Raw genomic sequence first — 13,220 nt, 5'->3', positions numbered from 1 at the left:
TGTGACTGGGAGAGGAGCAGGAGGAGAGTGCCAGATGCTGAGATTGGTCATGGCCATGGGACCCCTCAGCTGTCACTCCACTGCAGAGAGAGACAATGCAGCACTGAGCATGTTCACACCCCAGAATGTCTGAAGATATTTCCAAGATGGTTAAATCTGTGTGGCTTATGGTCTTCTGTTTCTTTCATGGAGCTAATTGTTAGTCCAGAGCCAGCACCACCAATTCAAACACTACCATCCACAGTATGACCTCTTGTATTGATATCTTTCCTTGTAGTCTTTACAATAACCAAAGAGATGATATTTCACATGAGCTTAATAATGATCAGGAAAAAGATAAACACTGTTTCTTACAGCATTTTCTCTGTTTGTTCCCATTCCTAATAAAAACACATGTCCAGAACTCTACAGGCTTGACTAGAACACATTTAGGTGCTTGCTCTACACAGAATGAGAGTTTTAAAAACAGAATCTAAGAGGTTAAAATGAGATTTTGAAAAAGATTTTGGAAATACTGAACATAAAAGAGGGAAGCATTCAGCTAAAATGCTGGTTCACTGAAAGGATGCTCTTTCTTTAGGTTTATTCCTTTTCTTCTTCAGACAGAATAGTCTGGATGGAGAGGATGAGGATGGAGCTGGATTTTCTTAAAAAAAAATAAATCTGTAAAGCTGTGTGTTTTGTGCCAGTGAGATATTGCATAGAAGAAATATTTTTAAATGAACACTTTGAAGTTGAATTTCACAAGAGTGACATACCTGTAGGCATTTGTGCTGCATAAGTAATAGTGAAAAAGACTAACAGGTTGTTATAGCAACCAGCATTAAGCAATGACTTCATGAGAGGAATTGAGTGACATCAGAAAAGCACCTTGAAAGCAGCAGCTTTGCTGTGAAGTTCTGCTGTGGTTTAACCCCAGCCTGGAACTGAGTGCCACTCAGTCCTCTCACCCTGGTGGGGTGGAGAATCAAAAAAACAAAAGTAAACCTCATGGGTTGACACAAGAATAGTTCAACAGTTGAAACAAACCAAAATATTATACTATTACTAGTATTGGGGATTCCCCCCAACCCCAGCCACCTTCTCCCGTTTTGTCCACTGAACACAATGCTCTATGACATCTATGGCTTTATGGAACATCCCTTTGGCCAGTTTGGTCAGTAGGGTCCTAGCCATACTTCCCTGGCTTCCTGTGCACTTCCTCACTGGCAGAGCATGACACAGAGAAGCCCGAAGTGCTAGCACTCAACAACTAAACATCACTGTCCTATCAACATTAGCCACAGCACTGTGTCAGGAAAAAAATGAACTCTGCCCCAGCTGAAACCAGTACTGACTCATTTTACAGGAGAGATTGGATCAATTTTTTTTCTCCCAATACCCTGAAACTTGAAGGAGCTGTGCGTGTAGGAGAATCTGAACTTATGTCTCATGCTCAGTGCAGGGATGAGCAAGAGCAGCTGGATGAACCAGACATGGGCCCCATGTGTTTGGAGGATGCTCTCTTGTCTATCTCATAGCTCAGAGCTATGAGCTTAGAGCATTTCTAAGAAGGATTATTTTCGCCAAAACTTTGCTTCCTGTCACTCCTCAAAATTTTCCCTTCAGACCATCTCCTTGACCCAAAGTTTCTATGTCCTTCTAGCTTCTGTGCAGATGGTTTCTGCTTTCCTGGCATGTAATTACACAAAGCCTTGAAAAGCCAAGAAGGCCTACAAAAGCCAGAAAATATGACTGGGCTTGGGCTGGAGTTGGGATGGCTGCGGTGCTGGCTGAAGAAGTACCTGATATTCTGAGTGGTATCTGAGGAGGCACTAATCATTGTCATCCTCACTTTTTCTTCAGAAGCAGATTCTATTCCCTTTCAGGTCCCTTCTCTTATTCCTGTTACCTGAGAGGCTCGAGAGTTATTTGGATGGAGGTTTTCTTAGATATTTACAGGTTTTTTCATCCAGTTTTCTCTGCTTTGTTTCACCCTACAGGCTTAAATAGAAAAAGGGCGGTGGCTTCTTGTCGCTGTTAATTCTTGATAGCAGTGGGTTGGATGAGATCACTTATCTTACATCTTTTCCTCAAAAGATAGAGAGGTAAAGATAGGTGGATATAGAAGACCATTTCTGGTTTTCCTCTTCCCTGGTCTCTTCAGCTCCCTTATCTAACCTACGGTTTTCTATCATTTCTATCTAATCTAGGCAATTTCAATTTCTTTTTGGTTTCACTACATCTTTTTGCTCACCTGCTTGCTTATAGGCAAAGAGAAGGTAAACAAGAGCTTGGTGCTTCAGATGGTAGGGAAACACTGGTGTAAGGAATGTAGACTCTAAGCAAAAAAATTAAGCTGTTTTAGACAGCAACATATAACTTAAGAAAGCCAAAGAAAATTTCCACAATAACAATTTCCTTCACTGAAGAACATGATTTATAGAAATGCGGCTACTAATGTAACTTGAGGATGCTTTTCCAGACAGGCTCCTTCCAGGCATTGCTACATCATTGTATTTCTGAGATGTTACCTGCTGGATCCAGGTGATCAGAAGAATGAGGTCAATGGGACTAAAGAGTGAGAGGTTGTGAGACATCACTCAGAGTAGAGGGAGACAGAGAAATGGCAGAAGGGGTCAGTAAGGAGAGCCAGATAACTTCATCTCATATGTGATGCACAAAACTTGGTGGGTCTGCAAATTCATTGCTGAGGACAAGCACTAATTGCACTCCAGAAGCAGACAGCACCAGCCAGTGACTCCTTCTGGAGTGCTGCAACAGCTTCTATAGATGCATGCTTCAGGCCTTTCTGGTTTTGTGCTTGGTTGGAAAGACTGAACTCATTGCAGGGTGTCTGCTCCTGATGCAATGAAAGGAGACCACCAGAGGCTTTTTGGATTAGCTTCTTTCAGAAACTGAGAAGAGATTCCAGTCCTCCAGCCTCTTTTCCAGAAAAATATGACCTTTAAGTCAGGCTGCTAAACATGAAGGAAGCAAGTGCTCCCAACTGATAATATTTAGAACATAACCAAAATGGCCACAAATATTTCACATACCAAAGATACTGCATGAGTCACTAATAAGTGCTGTAAAGGACTCTTTAGCTGTGACAGGATCAGAAAGTTACCTCCCACCACGTTGTGTACACAGTCATTTCCTAATGACTCAGCCTGCTCTGACTGAAGAGAACCACGGTATTGAATCTCAGGTTTTGGCCCAGCAGTGGCTAATAAACCTCAGCAGAGAAGACAGAAGCAAGTAATTATTTGCACATCTGGACATATGAGAAAAAGAGGAAGAATAGGGGTATCTTAAAAAGATAGAGGGGAAAAAAACACTCATCAGCATGCCAAGGCATTTAGTTTCATTGTCTGTGTAACAGAACTCACTATAAAGAAAATATCTAGTCTGGCTTCCCTTCTACTTCTATCTTTGAATGAACTAGGCAGAGGAGGAAGAGAGATGATGTGTCTTTGGACAACCCTTTTTCCATAGATACAACATAAATGCCAAGAGAAATGTGAACAGTAGATGTCACACATATTTGTCCCACATATGTAAAAAGGGAAAATCCCAAGTTCAATAACAGTCATAAGATTCTGAAAGCAATCTAGAAAAAGATAGTATTAGCCTATAGTGCTTCAAGTCTTGCCTAAGAAGCTGAGGATAGAAGGCAAAACTGATCATTGATTTCAAAGTTCACTTCAAGGCTTGCAGTTTTGTTGTTGGTAGGACATAGCAGCTCAAAAGCATAAAAGTAGCTTTCCAATGGAATTCCTTTCTAAATCTGCATTCAGATTGTTCAATTCAACTGTACGCTTCCTGATCCTGAGGGGCTTTTCACTTTCATCTGCGTCAAGTAAAGCTCTCCTACCAGTCAGTGTGGTCACACCTTTGAAGCTGTGCAGGTTTGTTTTTTTTTTTTTTTGCTCTTCTTTCCTTTCTCCCTGCTCTGAGGCAGGGATGATTTCTGGTTCTGCATAAAGATGTATGAAATGAGAGCTCTTCATCTCACCAAGACAGGAAAGGATTTCAGCCTCATAGTGAGAGTGTTGCATAGAAAAATGAAGCAAAATGTTTCAGGAGTTAGAAGACTTCAAAATTCAAGCATACATTCAAACTAAGAGGCAACAGACATATATGTATGATATCTGCATGTATATAAACACCCATAGCATCTATAGATAGATAAACATATATATAAAGCAAATTTTTAAAACAAGAGTGGACTCATACCAAGCATTATATAAAGAAATTACCATAATTCTAGAAAAAATCCCATCTAATTTTCCATAAATTTGAATGTAACAGCAATTTCCATTAAAATGTTAGACTATTTCTGAATAGGGATTCAGACAGAGTATTCCCAGGATAGGGAACAAAACCACACCTTTTCCCAATACACTTATTACCACAAACTGAAACTAATTAATAAATAAACGTGTATGCCTATAAATTGAGCTTTATCTCACCCAATTGCAACTATATAGTTGGACATCTACTCTGCATTAGGCAGCCAGTTTGAAGTCTGTCTTTCTCATTTCTCTGCACATTACCTCAGCACATGTAAGTTGTCCCCAAAGTTCAGCCTCAGAGCACTCTGCATGTCCTAACTATCCATAAGAAAAGACATAAGCACTATCAGAAGGTGCCTTTAAATACAGTGATTTCAAATGAAGCCTATGCCAAATATTTTTTAATTTCCCCAGTAGAGAGATGTGAGTTGGACTTTACTTTAAATTTCATGGTGAGGTTTTTATGAAAACTCTCCAAAGAAAGCTCTGTAACAGAAGAATGCAAAAACTGGTTGAAATTCAGAAGAAGAAATTAGTGATGTTATGTCTCCACCTGGTCTGCAAGGGGAAAGGAAGGATCCTTGTCTATGCTGTATGTGACAAGCCATGGGAATGGTGTGAGGCCTTGCATTGACCTGTACATCCAAACTGAGCCAAAAACAGATTGTTGTGAATCCCACCTGCTGCAGAACAAATCACTGATCAGGATGTAGGCACCCAGCACAGTGATCCACCCAACAGCTCCACAGGACATGACTGCAGGGAGAGCCTGGACCCGTACAGAGATTTTAGGCACTGGCCTGATACAGTGCAGGTAAATGCAGACAGCCTCAGAAATGCATTTCAAATGCTTTAGAGACACAGAGATGGTTGGATACTGGCAGAACTTCAGTATGGGGAAGATTAACTCACTTGATTGCAGATCTGAGCCACACTTACCTGCAAATCTGCCTTCAGTGTGTCACATGTACACATTTTCCTCCATGAAAAGGGAATTTCATCTGCTTCTGATTGCATCCATGACGCTTTCTGGTCTTCTCTGTTCCTGCTAAGGGTGCCTTCACTTTACCATTATTTTCTCTCCTGGCCTTACCTCATGCAGTATTTCCCAGCTGCTCACTGTCCTGACATCCTCTTGTCCTTCCAAGCTCTTCCTTTTCTCTTATTTTCCAGATCTGTCATTGTTCTTTTCTGATTTTCCATATCTTCCTCCTACAAGTTACATTCCCATTTGCAGTTTTCTGCACAAGATTTTACATTTTTTTAGCAACATCTGCTGGCAAACAGTGGTGGTTGCCATTGCCCATGGTAACCATTTGCCCATTTATATGGGCAAATATGACCAAAATCCATGCTGTCAGAAGGAATAATACCAGGCATATCCAATTTGTTTGGATCACATAGCTCTCACAACTGCTCTAGACCAGGAAAACTGCACCCTGACACACAGCCAATGGCTCTTCCCCTGCAATGGCTCTTCCACAGTCCAAGACAAATTGCACTATCAAAGAGACTTGACCATGGGAATGTCCTTTGAGTGACATCCAAAATTCATATGTGGAACCCCAAACAGATGCTATTGTGGTTCACAATATATTTTTTTAATCACCAATGAACCCCTCTAAGATTTTCTCCATTCTATCTTTCTTCTAAACACACTAAATCTGTGACCATTAATTTCCACATAGTTATAATCTTATTGTACTTGCCAAGTAAAATTGAATTTGCACAAATTTTCTTGCCACTGGGTATGTAGATTTCAGTTATTAAAATGCACTTTCAAGTTGGGAAAATGTTGTCAGCAGTAGGTCTGTGGCTTTGTACACTAGCAAATATAGATCAAAAGAGAATCCTTGAAAAAAATTAATTTGCTCCCAAAATGAGAAATGAAGAGGCAAATTTCAAAAATCTACAACAGTAATCTGAGGAAAGAGAGATAGAGTGCTTTAAGAGAACCCTTAAAATGACAAATTCAAAAGCCCATTTTTACTTCTTTAATATCTTCATGTAAAAGCTTCTGGCTCTAATTAAAATCTTCAAATCACTCAACTCCACTGCTACAAAGTGATAACAAACTTACATCACAGGACTGTTCTTTTGAAAATGAAGAATTCTGGTCTCAGAGATAATTAAATCTTAATCGATTGAGGCCTTATCTGATTATAAACCCAAGATCTTTCTGTCACATTCTAATCACAATATACTTCTTGATTGTCCTAGCACAAGACTGCTCAATCTCTTAGGCCAAAATGTGAACAATTTTTCAGACAGAGGCTTTAATTGGATTAAGGGCACTGTCAAGCATGGCTTCTCATAACCACTTGTTTTGGCTTCCTAGGCCTACTGCTAATACCATGAAAAGTTTGGTTTTTTCCTAAAGATAAGACTCTCACCAGTGTTTGATTTTGTGGAGGGGGGCAAATGGACTGTGGTCCTGCAAATTTCAGCAGGATGGAATCAAGGATGTGTCCCACTAGGGTCTCAAAGGCTCCAGGAAAAATATGTGGCGCACTAAGTGGGAAGAGATTAATGACTGTCAGGTTGACAGATGCAGAGAGAACTGAACATCAGCTTTGAGTGAGAGTGATATTTTAATGGAAGTAAAGTGAGTGTTGGCATGTGCCTTCATGGAGAAAGACAGCACATCCTGTGAAACAGTTCTGATCAAATGAAAGCTAAATGCCAAATGTAAGATGCCTACATTTTCTCACCAAAATGTAGCTGGATCTCACTCTCTGTTCTGCTTTGTTGCCCAGTATTCATCAAATCAGAAAAGCAGGTCACACTTATTCACAGGGCCAAATACAGAGCCAGTTTCTAATATTAAATAATGAAATTTAAGATTTAGGACAGATCTAGTTAATGGCAACAAAAACCATCAGAGGCAACAGATGTTTTTCTGAGTTTACCATAACCTCACACACGTGGTTCACAGATCTCAGTAAGTAAAGGGAATAATTTAGCAGTTTGCCTCTATTATTTCCTAAATTACTTTCCTATTTCTTTCATTGGTTCTCCCACATACCAATCTAAAACATATTTTTAGTGCAACACCTTTCATATTTTTAGTGTAATTTCTCTATAAAACTAGTGAGTAATTATGAAATCTTCAACATTTTTCCTACGATTTCGCAACAGTGCTAGAGCAGGACTCTCCTTCAAAAGAATGACCTGTTGAAAAATTGCAAAAATTACACTGAGACCAAAGATTTCATTAGTAAAAAGCATCAAACAAAGCACCCAATTCTACAATGTTTTCATCATTTCAAATGTCCTTTTATTCTACACTCCTGGGGGCAATTTTAAAAATAATTTTTGTTATTGATCAGGGAAAGCATCCACCTGACTTCCTGAGCATGCAGTCTTCTCCCTGAACCATGACCAAATGCAACACAGAGGTGAAAGGAAAGAAAATTCTGGGGGTTTCAGACAAGTCCCCATTGTGCAGCCAAGTGTGGCTGGTGCAGGGAGGAAGACTGGTGCAGAGAGCAGAAACTGAGTGAGACACAGCCCCTCAGAGGCCAGGGCAAACTCAGGAATTTAATCCATGGCTCTCAAATCCTAGCTCAGCATCTCCTCTCTGTTAATCAATGTAGCTAATGGTCAAAAGAATCAGTTGCAGAAAGTGAAAAAACTTACCACTTCTGAATTGTAACAACAGCAGGTGCAATGACAAAACTTCACATCAAGTGAGGGAGGTTTCACACTCTTTCTTTATAAAGTCCTCGAAGTACTTTTCTCTTTATGAATTTCAGTGCAGATATGGAGTGCAGGACAGTTGCCCGGATTGCAGGAGACACAGGCTGTGAGACGACACCTGCTGTGGTTTATGTGGTAACACTCTTTCCTCTTAGATTTGATGCAGGATGACGTGGATCACCCTATGACTGGATTCCTCTGGACAGATCAAGAGGATTGGAGAATCTGGGCTTCATTTCCTTGACATGCTTTTCCCCATCTGGGCTGTATAGTACAGCTCCAGCCTTGGGATGCCCGCATGCTCCTCTGCTTCCCTCCTGGAGCCTCTCATCAGCATTTGGTTATCATTCAGGGTGTTCACTGCCCTGAATGCTGTGTTCACTGCCATCAATGCTGGCAAAGTCACACTTCCTAATGCTAACTGCCTAACATGTTCTTCCCTCCACTCTGCTTTCCTGAACCTGTCTTCACACTGACCTGCCAAGTGATCCTGTGCTGCAGAAACAGATGAACACAGGCTGCTGCACACAGCTACACAACTGCACTGCACTTCATTCCACAGCAAAAAAGGTACCAATGTTAATTCTTGGCAGTGAATTCCTGCAGTGCCAGGCTCTATCACAGCTGTGTGGTGCTGCTGGGTGGGCTCCTGCTGCCTGCCCAGCTGAGCTGAGCCCTCTGAGCCCAGCACCATCAGCACCCACACCCACGGCAGGGAGCAGCCCCCCACCAACAGCAAGTCAGTGCTTGGGGGCTCAGTACAGGCACTTGAAGCATCATAATATAAATAAACTATGGCTGAGATGAAGGGAGAAATAGTCAAATAATTTCCTGTTGTGTAATTACAATAAAAATAGCTAATACTGGATAAAGTTATTACTTCATTCTTGTATCCATGGCAACTGGTAGACTGGCTGCAGATGAACGCAGCATTCTCCATCCCACCAGCCAGCTCAGCCTTTGTTTGTCCAGTGTTTCAGCAGGCAGGTGAGGAAGGGCTGGTCTGCTGCTGGGGTGAGCTCTGCCGTGTGGTGAGAGGGACCAGGAGCAGGGAAACACAGGTTAAGGCTCAGCAAGTTCTGCATAAGCCCATTACACTTCCAGAGCATCCTGCTCTGCTCCCTGGGCCTTTTTTAAAGGCAGGCATAGGGGATCAAGGAGAAAGCCACAGTGCAGAGTGTTCTTTGGCCCAAGTGAAGGCAGAGTGCCTGAGTTCTCAGGCAGGAATCAGCAGAAACCAAATGACAGGTGACCAGCTGAAGGGGACCAACACTTCTCCATGTGCAGCAACAGCTTTTAGTGCTTGCCTCCTCAGGTGCTAACTGAAGTCAGCTGGGGCAGTTTGCATTCTGACCTAAAAAGGGGCTTGGTGTATTGCTGATAATCTTTGAATTACCTATTGACATTGATATGTTAGTGCTTCCTCTGTGAAACTATACAAGTCACAGAGACAGTGAGCAGCAGGTCAGTATCTCCATTTTGGACAGTATCCTCATTTCATCCCCAGTGAGTCTGTTGAAATTATGCTGATGATAATTATGTTGATATCAATATTGTCTGGAAAATAGCAACTACCACTGTGATAATGCACCCCACACCCCCAGCAGATGCTTCCAAATAGGGAAAGAGTTTCAGTTTACCTTTAGACATTTTAGGAAGTTTAACTAGAAAGTTCTGTGTTTTTCTCACAGTGATTGGCTCAGTGCCAGCACGGGAGCATGGATTTGAGAGTGTAACTCAAAGCCTGTTGTTAATTTCATTAGCAGCAAGCCAAATTGTCCCTCCTAAAACATTCAGTATTTAGGAAGGAGCCCAAAGGAAGTAAGAGGCTTTGGGGAGTGTTTCTATCAGGGTGTCAGAGGTTTTCTCAGACAGCTGTGCACGGCTTCTCATTTATTTTCTGTAATGTTTGTTATTTTTCATTTATTAAACCTTTTGCTTTAAAAAAACAGCTCTGAAGAGCAGTCTCACTAAAATTATTTTAAACTAATCTGCAAGGGCTGGACCCTTAGAAATCGATATATTAACATCTGGTTTATAAGACTCTGGCCACGTGTTAACCTGTATCATACCACACAGGTACAGAAGCATAGCTTCAATTCCCAATTGGAAAATCTCCCTTATTTCAAGTTCTCTATCCCTATCTAATGTTTATTTTACAAGTTTAAGTGCGAGACATGAGGACTTGGATACAAATTTCAAATGTCATGTCCAGGTGAACAGAGGCCACAAGTGTTGTATCCCAGTCGCATCTTTGTTTATTTCCATGTTCTTATCTCCTGCTGATAATTAATTGTTCGTCTTAAAATTCCTCCTCATGAAACGGATATTACATTTGGTTATAGTAATCAGTTTTCATTTGATATTAATATTCCTTTAAGTACAGTGAACTGCACTGCATTTTTAATGAAAAATAATATAATACAAAATCTTATATGTTCCACTGATGACACAGCACCAGAAACGCATAAAGTTCTAGTAATTTTATGTATGAAGAAGCAGATTTTCTAATCAAACTCCTGGCAATAATAATAAAAAAAAAAAACTTCTGTAAAATAATATCATAAGCATTATGAAAATCATGAACACTGAGCTGCTGGGAAAAATAAAACCACTTTACTATGTTTTTCAAGTCACGGGAAGATGGGTGAATAGCCTTCTTTAAAGAGGTAACCATTTACAGAATATAGGATCACTTTTTGGAGAAAAGTAACTGTGCAAAGTAGGACATAAAAATCTGTGTTTCATAATACTGTTAATTTTTTTCTGTTTGTGAGTTGCAGTTGTTGGTTTATTTCCCTCAAGAGCAATATTTGACTGAGATGCCATCTTTAGCGGATGGCATTTCTATGGGGACTTTTAGTCATTATAGGAAACTAAGGCATGGGGGAAAGGTTTTAATAACTCTTTTAACCCGTATGAAAGCCATACAAAATGACCAAAGCAATCAAATCTCCTTTTGGTGCTTTAGTTCAACTAGCTTTCTGTAGCATGGCTTTTGTCAGCAGCATTCTATAAAGAAGAGTTAACTCTCTGCTGCTGTCCTGAGACATGTAAATGTGAATTTAAGCTTTATTCCTGAATATCCTCTATGCACATTAGTAAACAACTCACTCTCCACTCAGAACATTGTCTAGTTTGGAGGGTGACTGGCATGACTTGGCTTGCAGTTGTGCAGCTGACGGTGCTATCCCCAGCACCCACACTGCATAGAGGGACAGATCCTGCTCAGCCACCCTCTGGCAGCAGTCCTGCCCTACAGCTGTACCAGGGATGGGCCAGCAATCCTACAGGATGGACAAACATGTGCCAGCACTGCCCATGTCCTCACCTTACTTAGTTTACTGGTAGGGAAATAACTATGGCTGAGAGGCAGCTTAGTTTCTCCTGGTAGCTGCTCATCTGAAGGTTAACAGAAAGCTCTCACTGTCACACCAATGCTCAGAGTTAATCCCTCAGGCACTATTTGTAGTTGATCTGAATCACTGGTGTGACTGCAAGAGGCAGTGATGAAAGTGAAAGGGAAAGACTCCTGGCTGATCACCACTCAAAAAAATTTACCTCTGGATCCCAAGGACACTTACATGGAAAATCTCCTGTTTTCCTCAATATCTGTTACATTTATCAACAGCATTCCTCTAAAGCCCTTTATAAACCCTGTTGCTATGTTCCTTTCACCTACAGTTTCTGCAGTCTCCACCTCTCATTCACTGCCACCCTCTCAAGTATTTTTAGCCAGTGATTGTGTCCTTTGCCAGTGATTCTTCTCTACTTTTCTTCTGCCAAAACCAGCCACATCCATCTTACTAAATTGAACAGTGTTAGGAAGGTCACCTTGGTAGTAGGGTCACAGCTGCAACTCTGTCCATCATCCCAAGAAATTCCTGTGAAGTGTTCATGGGTTGGAACAGAAGGATCTTTCGGCGTTTCTTTCAGCAGGGGATTTCAGTGCAGCTTCTGTTTCAGCGCAATGCCTATTTTGAAGCAGAAGAGAGCATGACATGACTGACATGGCCAGGCCATGCTGTGCTACTGCACTCCCCTGCTCCAGGACTGCCTCTCCTCCTCTCCAGACACAGGGCTAGTCTGTGCCAGGGTGGCACAGTGAGCTGCTCCTGGCACCATTTAGTGTCTCAGACACAAGCCAATAAGCAGATGTAGTAAATGGGATCTCAGTGTAATGGTAGTTGGGGTATTTAATTCTTGCTGCAAAATTTTAGGGCCTCAGTTACTGCCAACCTATTCCCTTAATATGCTTATCACTGTTTGGACTCAGTGATGAAAGCCCTCTATTCCATTACAATGGAAGGGAAATGCGTCCTTATGAACACTGGAAGTGTCATGGGTACAAGGGAGGAGCAACCTGAATTTGTGACCCCCAGGTGAGACAGGTGATGCTGAAGGTGACAAGCTCTTAGGGAAGAAGAAACATCACCACTTGGACAGTGGCTGCACTGTGCCATAGCAGGTCCCCTGCTGATGGAAACAACTGGCACCACACCACCAGGAGCTCTCCAGTGAATGTGGGCAGCTGTCCTGTCACCCAGTTCCAGCATGGCATCCAGTGTGGGCAACACCTGAGGGAAATTACTGGGGTTTTCCTACAGAAAGAATGGAGGAGGAAATAAATACTTTCTCATTATTTTCAAATATTTTCTTTGACTTTTTAAAATTTTTCTTTCAAAACAAGACCCAGAAAAAATATTGATCAGAAGCACTTTCTGAAATTTTCTCCTATGTGTTCTCTTTAATGAATGTTGTTTTTATCCTGATTTTCTCTGAACAAAACAAAACATGCTGCTACAGAAAAAATAGTGTTATTAGTGTTGTTCTGTCTGCTACAGTAGCAAAGGACCATGGTCTAGTGAGCCAGTATGGGATGCAGGAGAGGTATGTGTGCACAGCCCTGTGAGAGGATTGCACAAGGTTTAATCTTGCTTTTCGAATCAGAATTCTTTCCTGTGCAGCCCAGAAGGGGCATCATGTGAGAGCAAGGGCAATTCTCCTGTAGGACACTGCAGGGTTGGGAGGATTGATGGTCCCAGGCAGCTCGTGAAACACCCACTGTACACAGGGGGGCTCTGCCAAGCCACATTCACAAGGGTGGTACATTGTCAGACACTTCTTGTTTAAAACAATTCCATTTCCTTTCATCTTTGGAGCCTGATTCAGGCTTGCTCGTGTTAAAACCCTTCCCACCCAGCACAACACTGGCAGAGAGAACTGGGCACAATTGGAAGCAAA

The 13,220-nt window shown here is 41.5% G+C and overlaps 1 long non-coding RNA gene across 1 annotated transcript; it reads left to right on the top strand.

Annotated features, from left to right (window-relative positions):
* The first annotated feature begins 10,609 nt into the window (after nt 1–10,609).
* Nucleotides 10,610–12,662, top strand: LOC136358374 (uncharacterized). The gene is made up of 2 exons (XR_010743068.1): nt 10,610–10,645; nt 11,661–12,662. It is a non-coding gene; the product is annotated as an uncharacterized lncRNA (long non-coding RNA).
* The last annotated feature ends 558 nt before the right edge of the window (nt 12,663–13,220 follow it).

This window comes from Sylvia atricapilla, chromosome 3 (genome assembly GCF_009819655.1).
Source record: "Sylvia atricapilla isolate bSylAtr1 chromosome 3, bSylAtr1.pri, whole genome shotgun sequence".
NCBI lineage: Eukaryota > Metazoa > Chordata > Aves > Passeriformes > Sylviidae > Sylvia > Sylvia atricapilla.
This window is presented reverse-complemented; position numbering and strand designations above follow the sequence as displayed.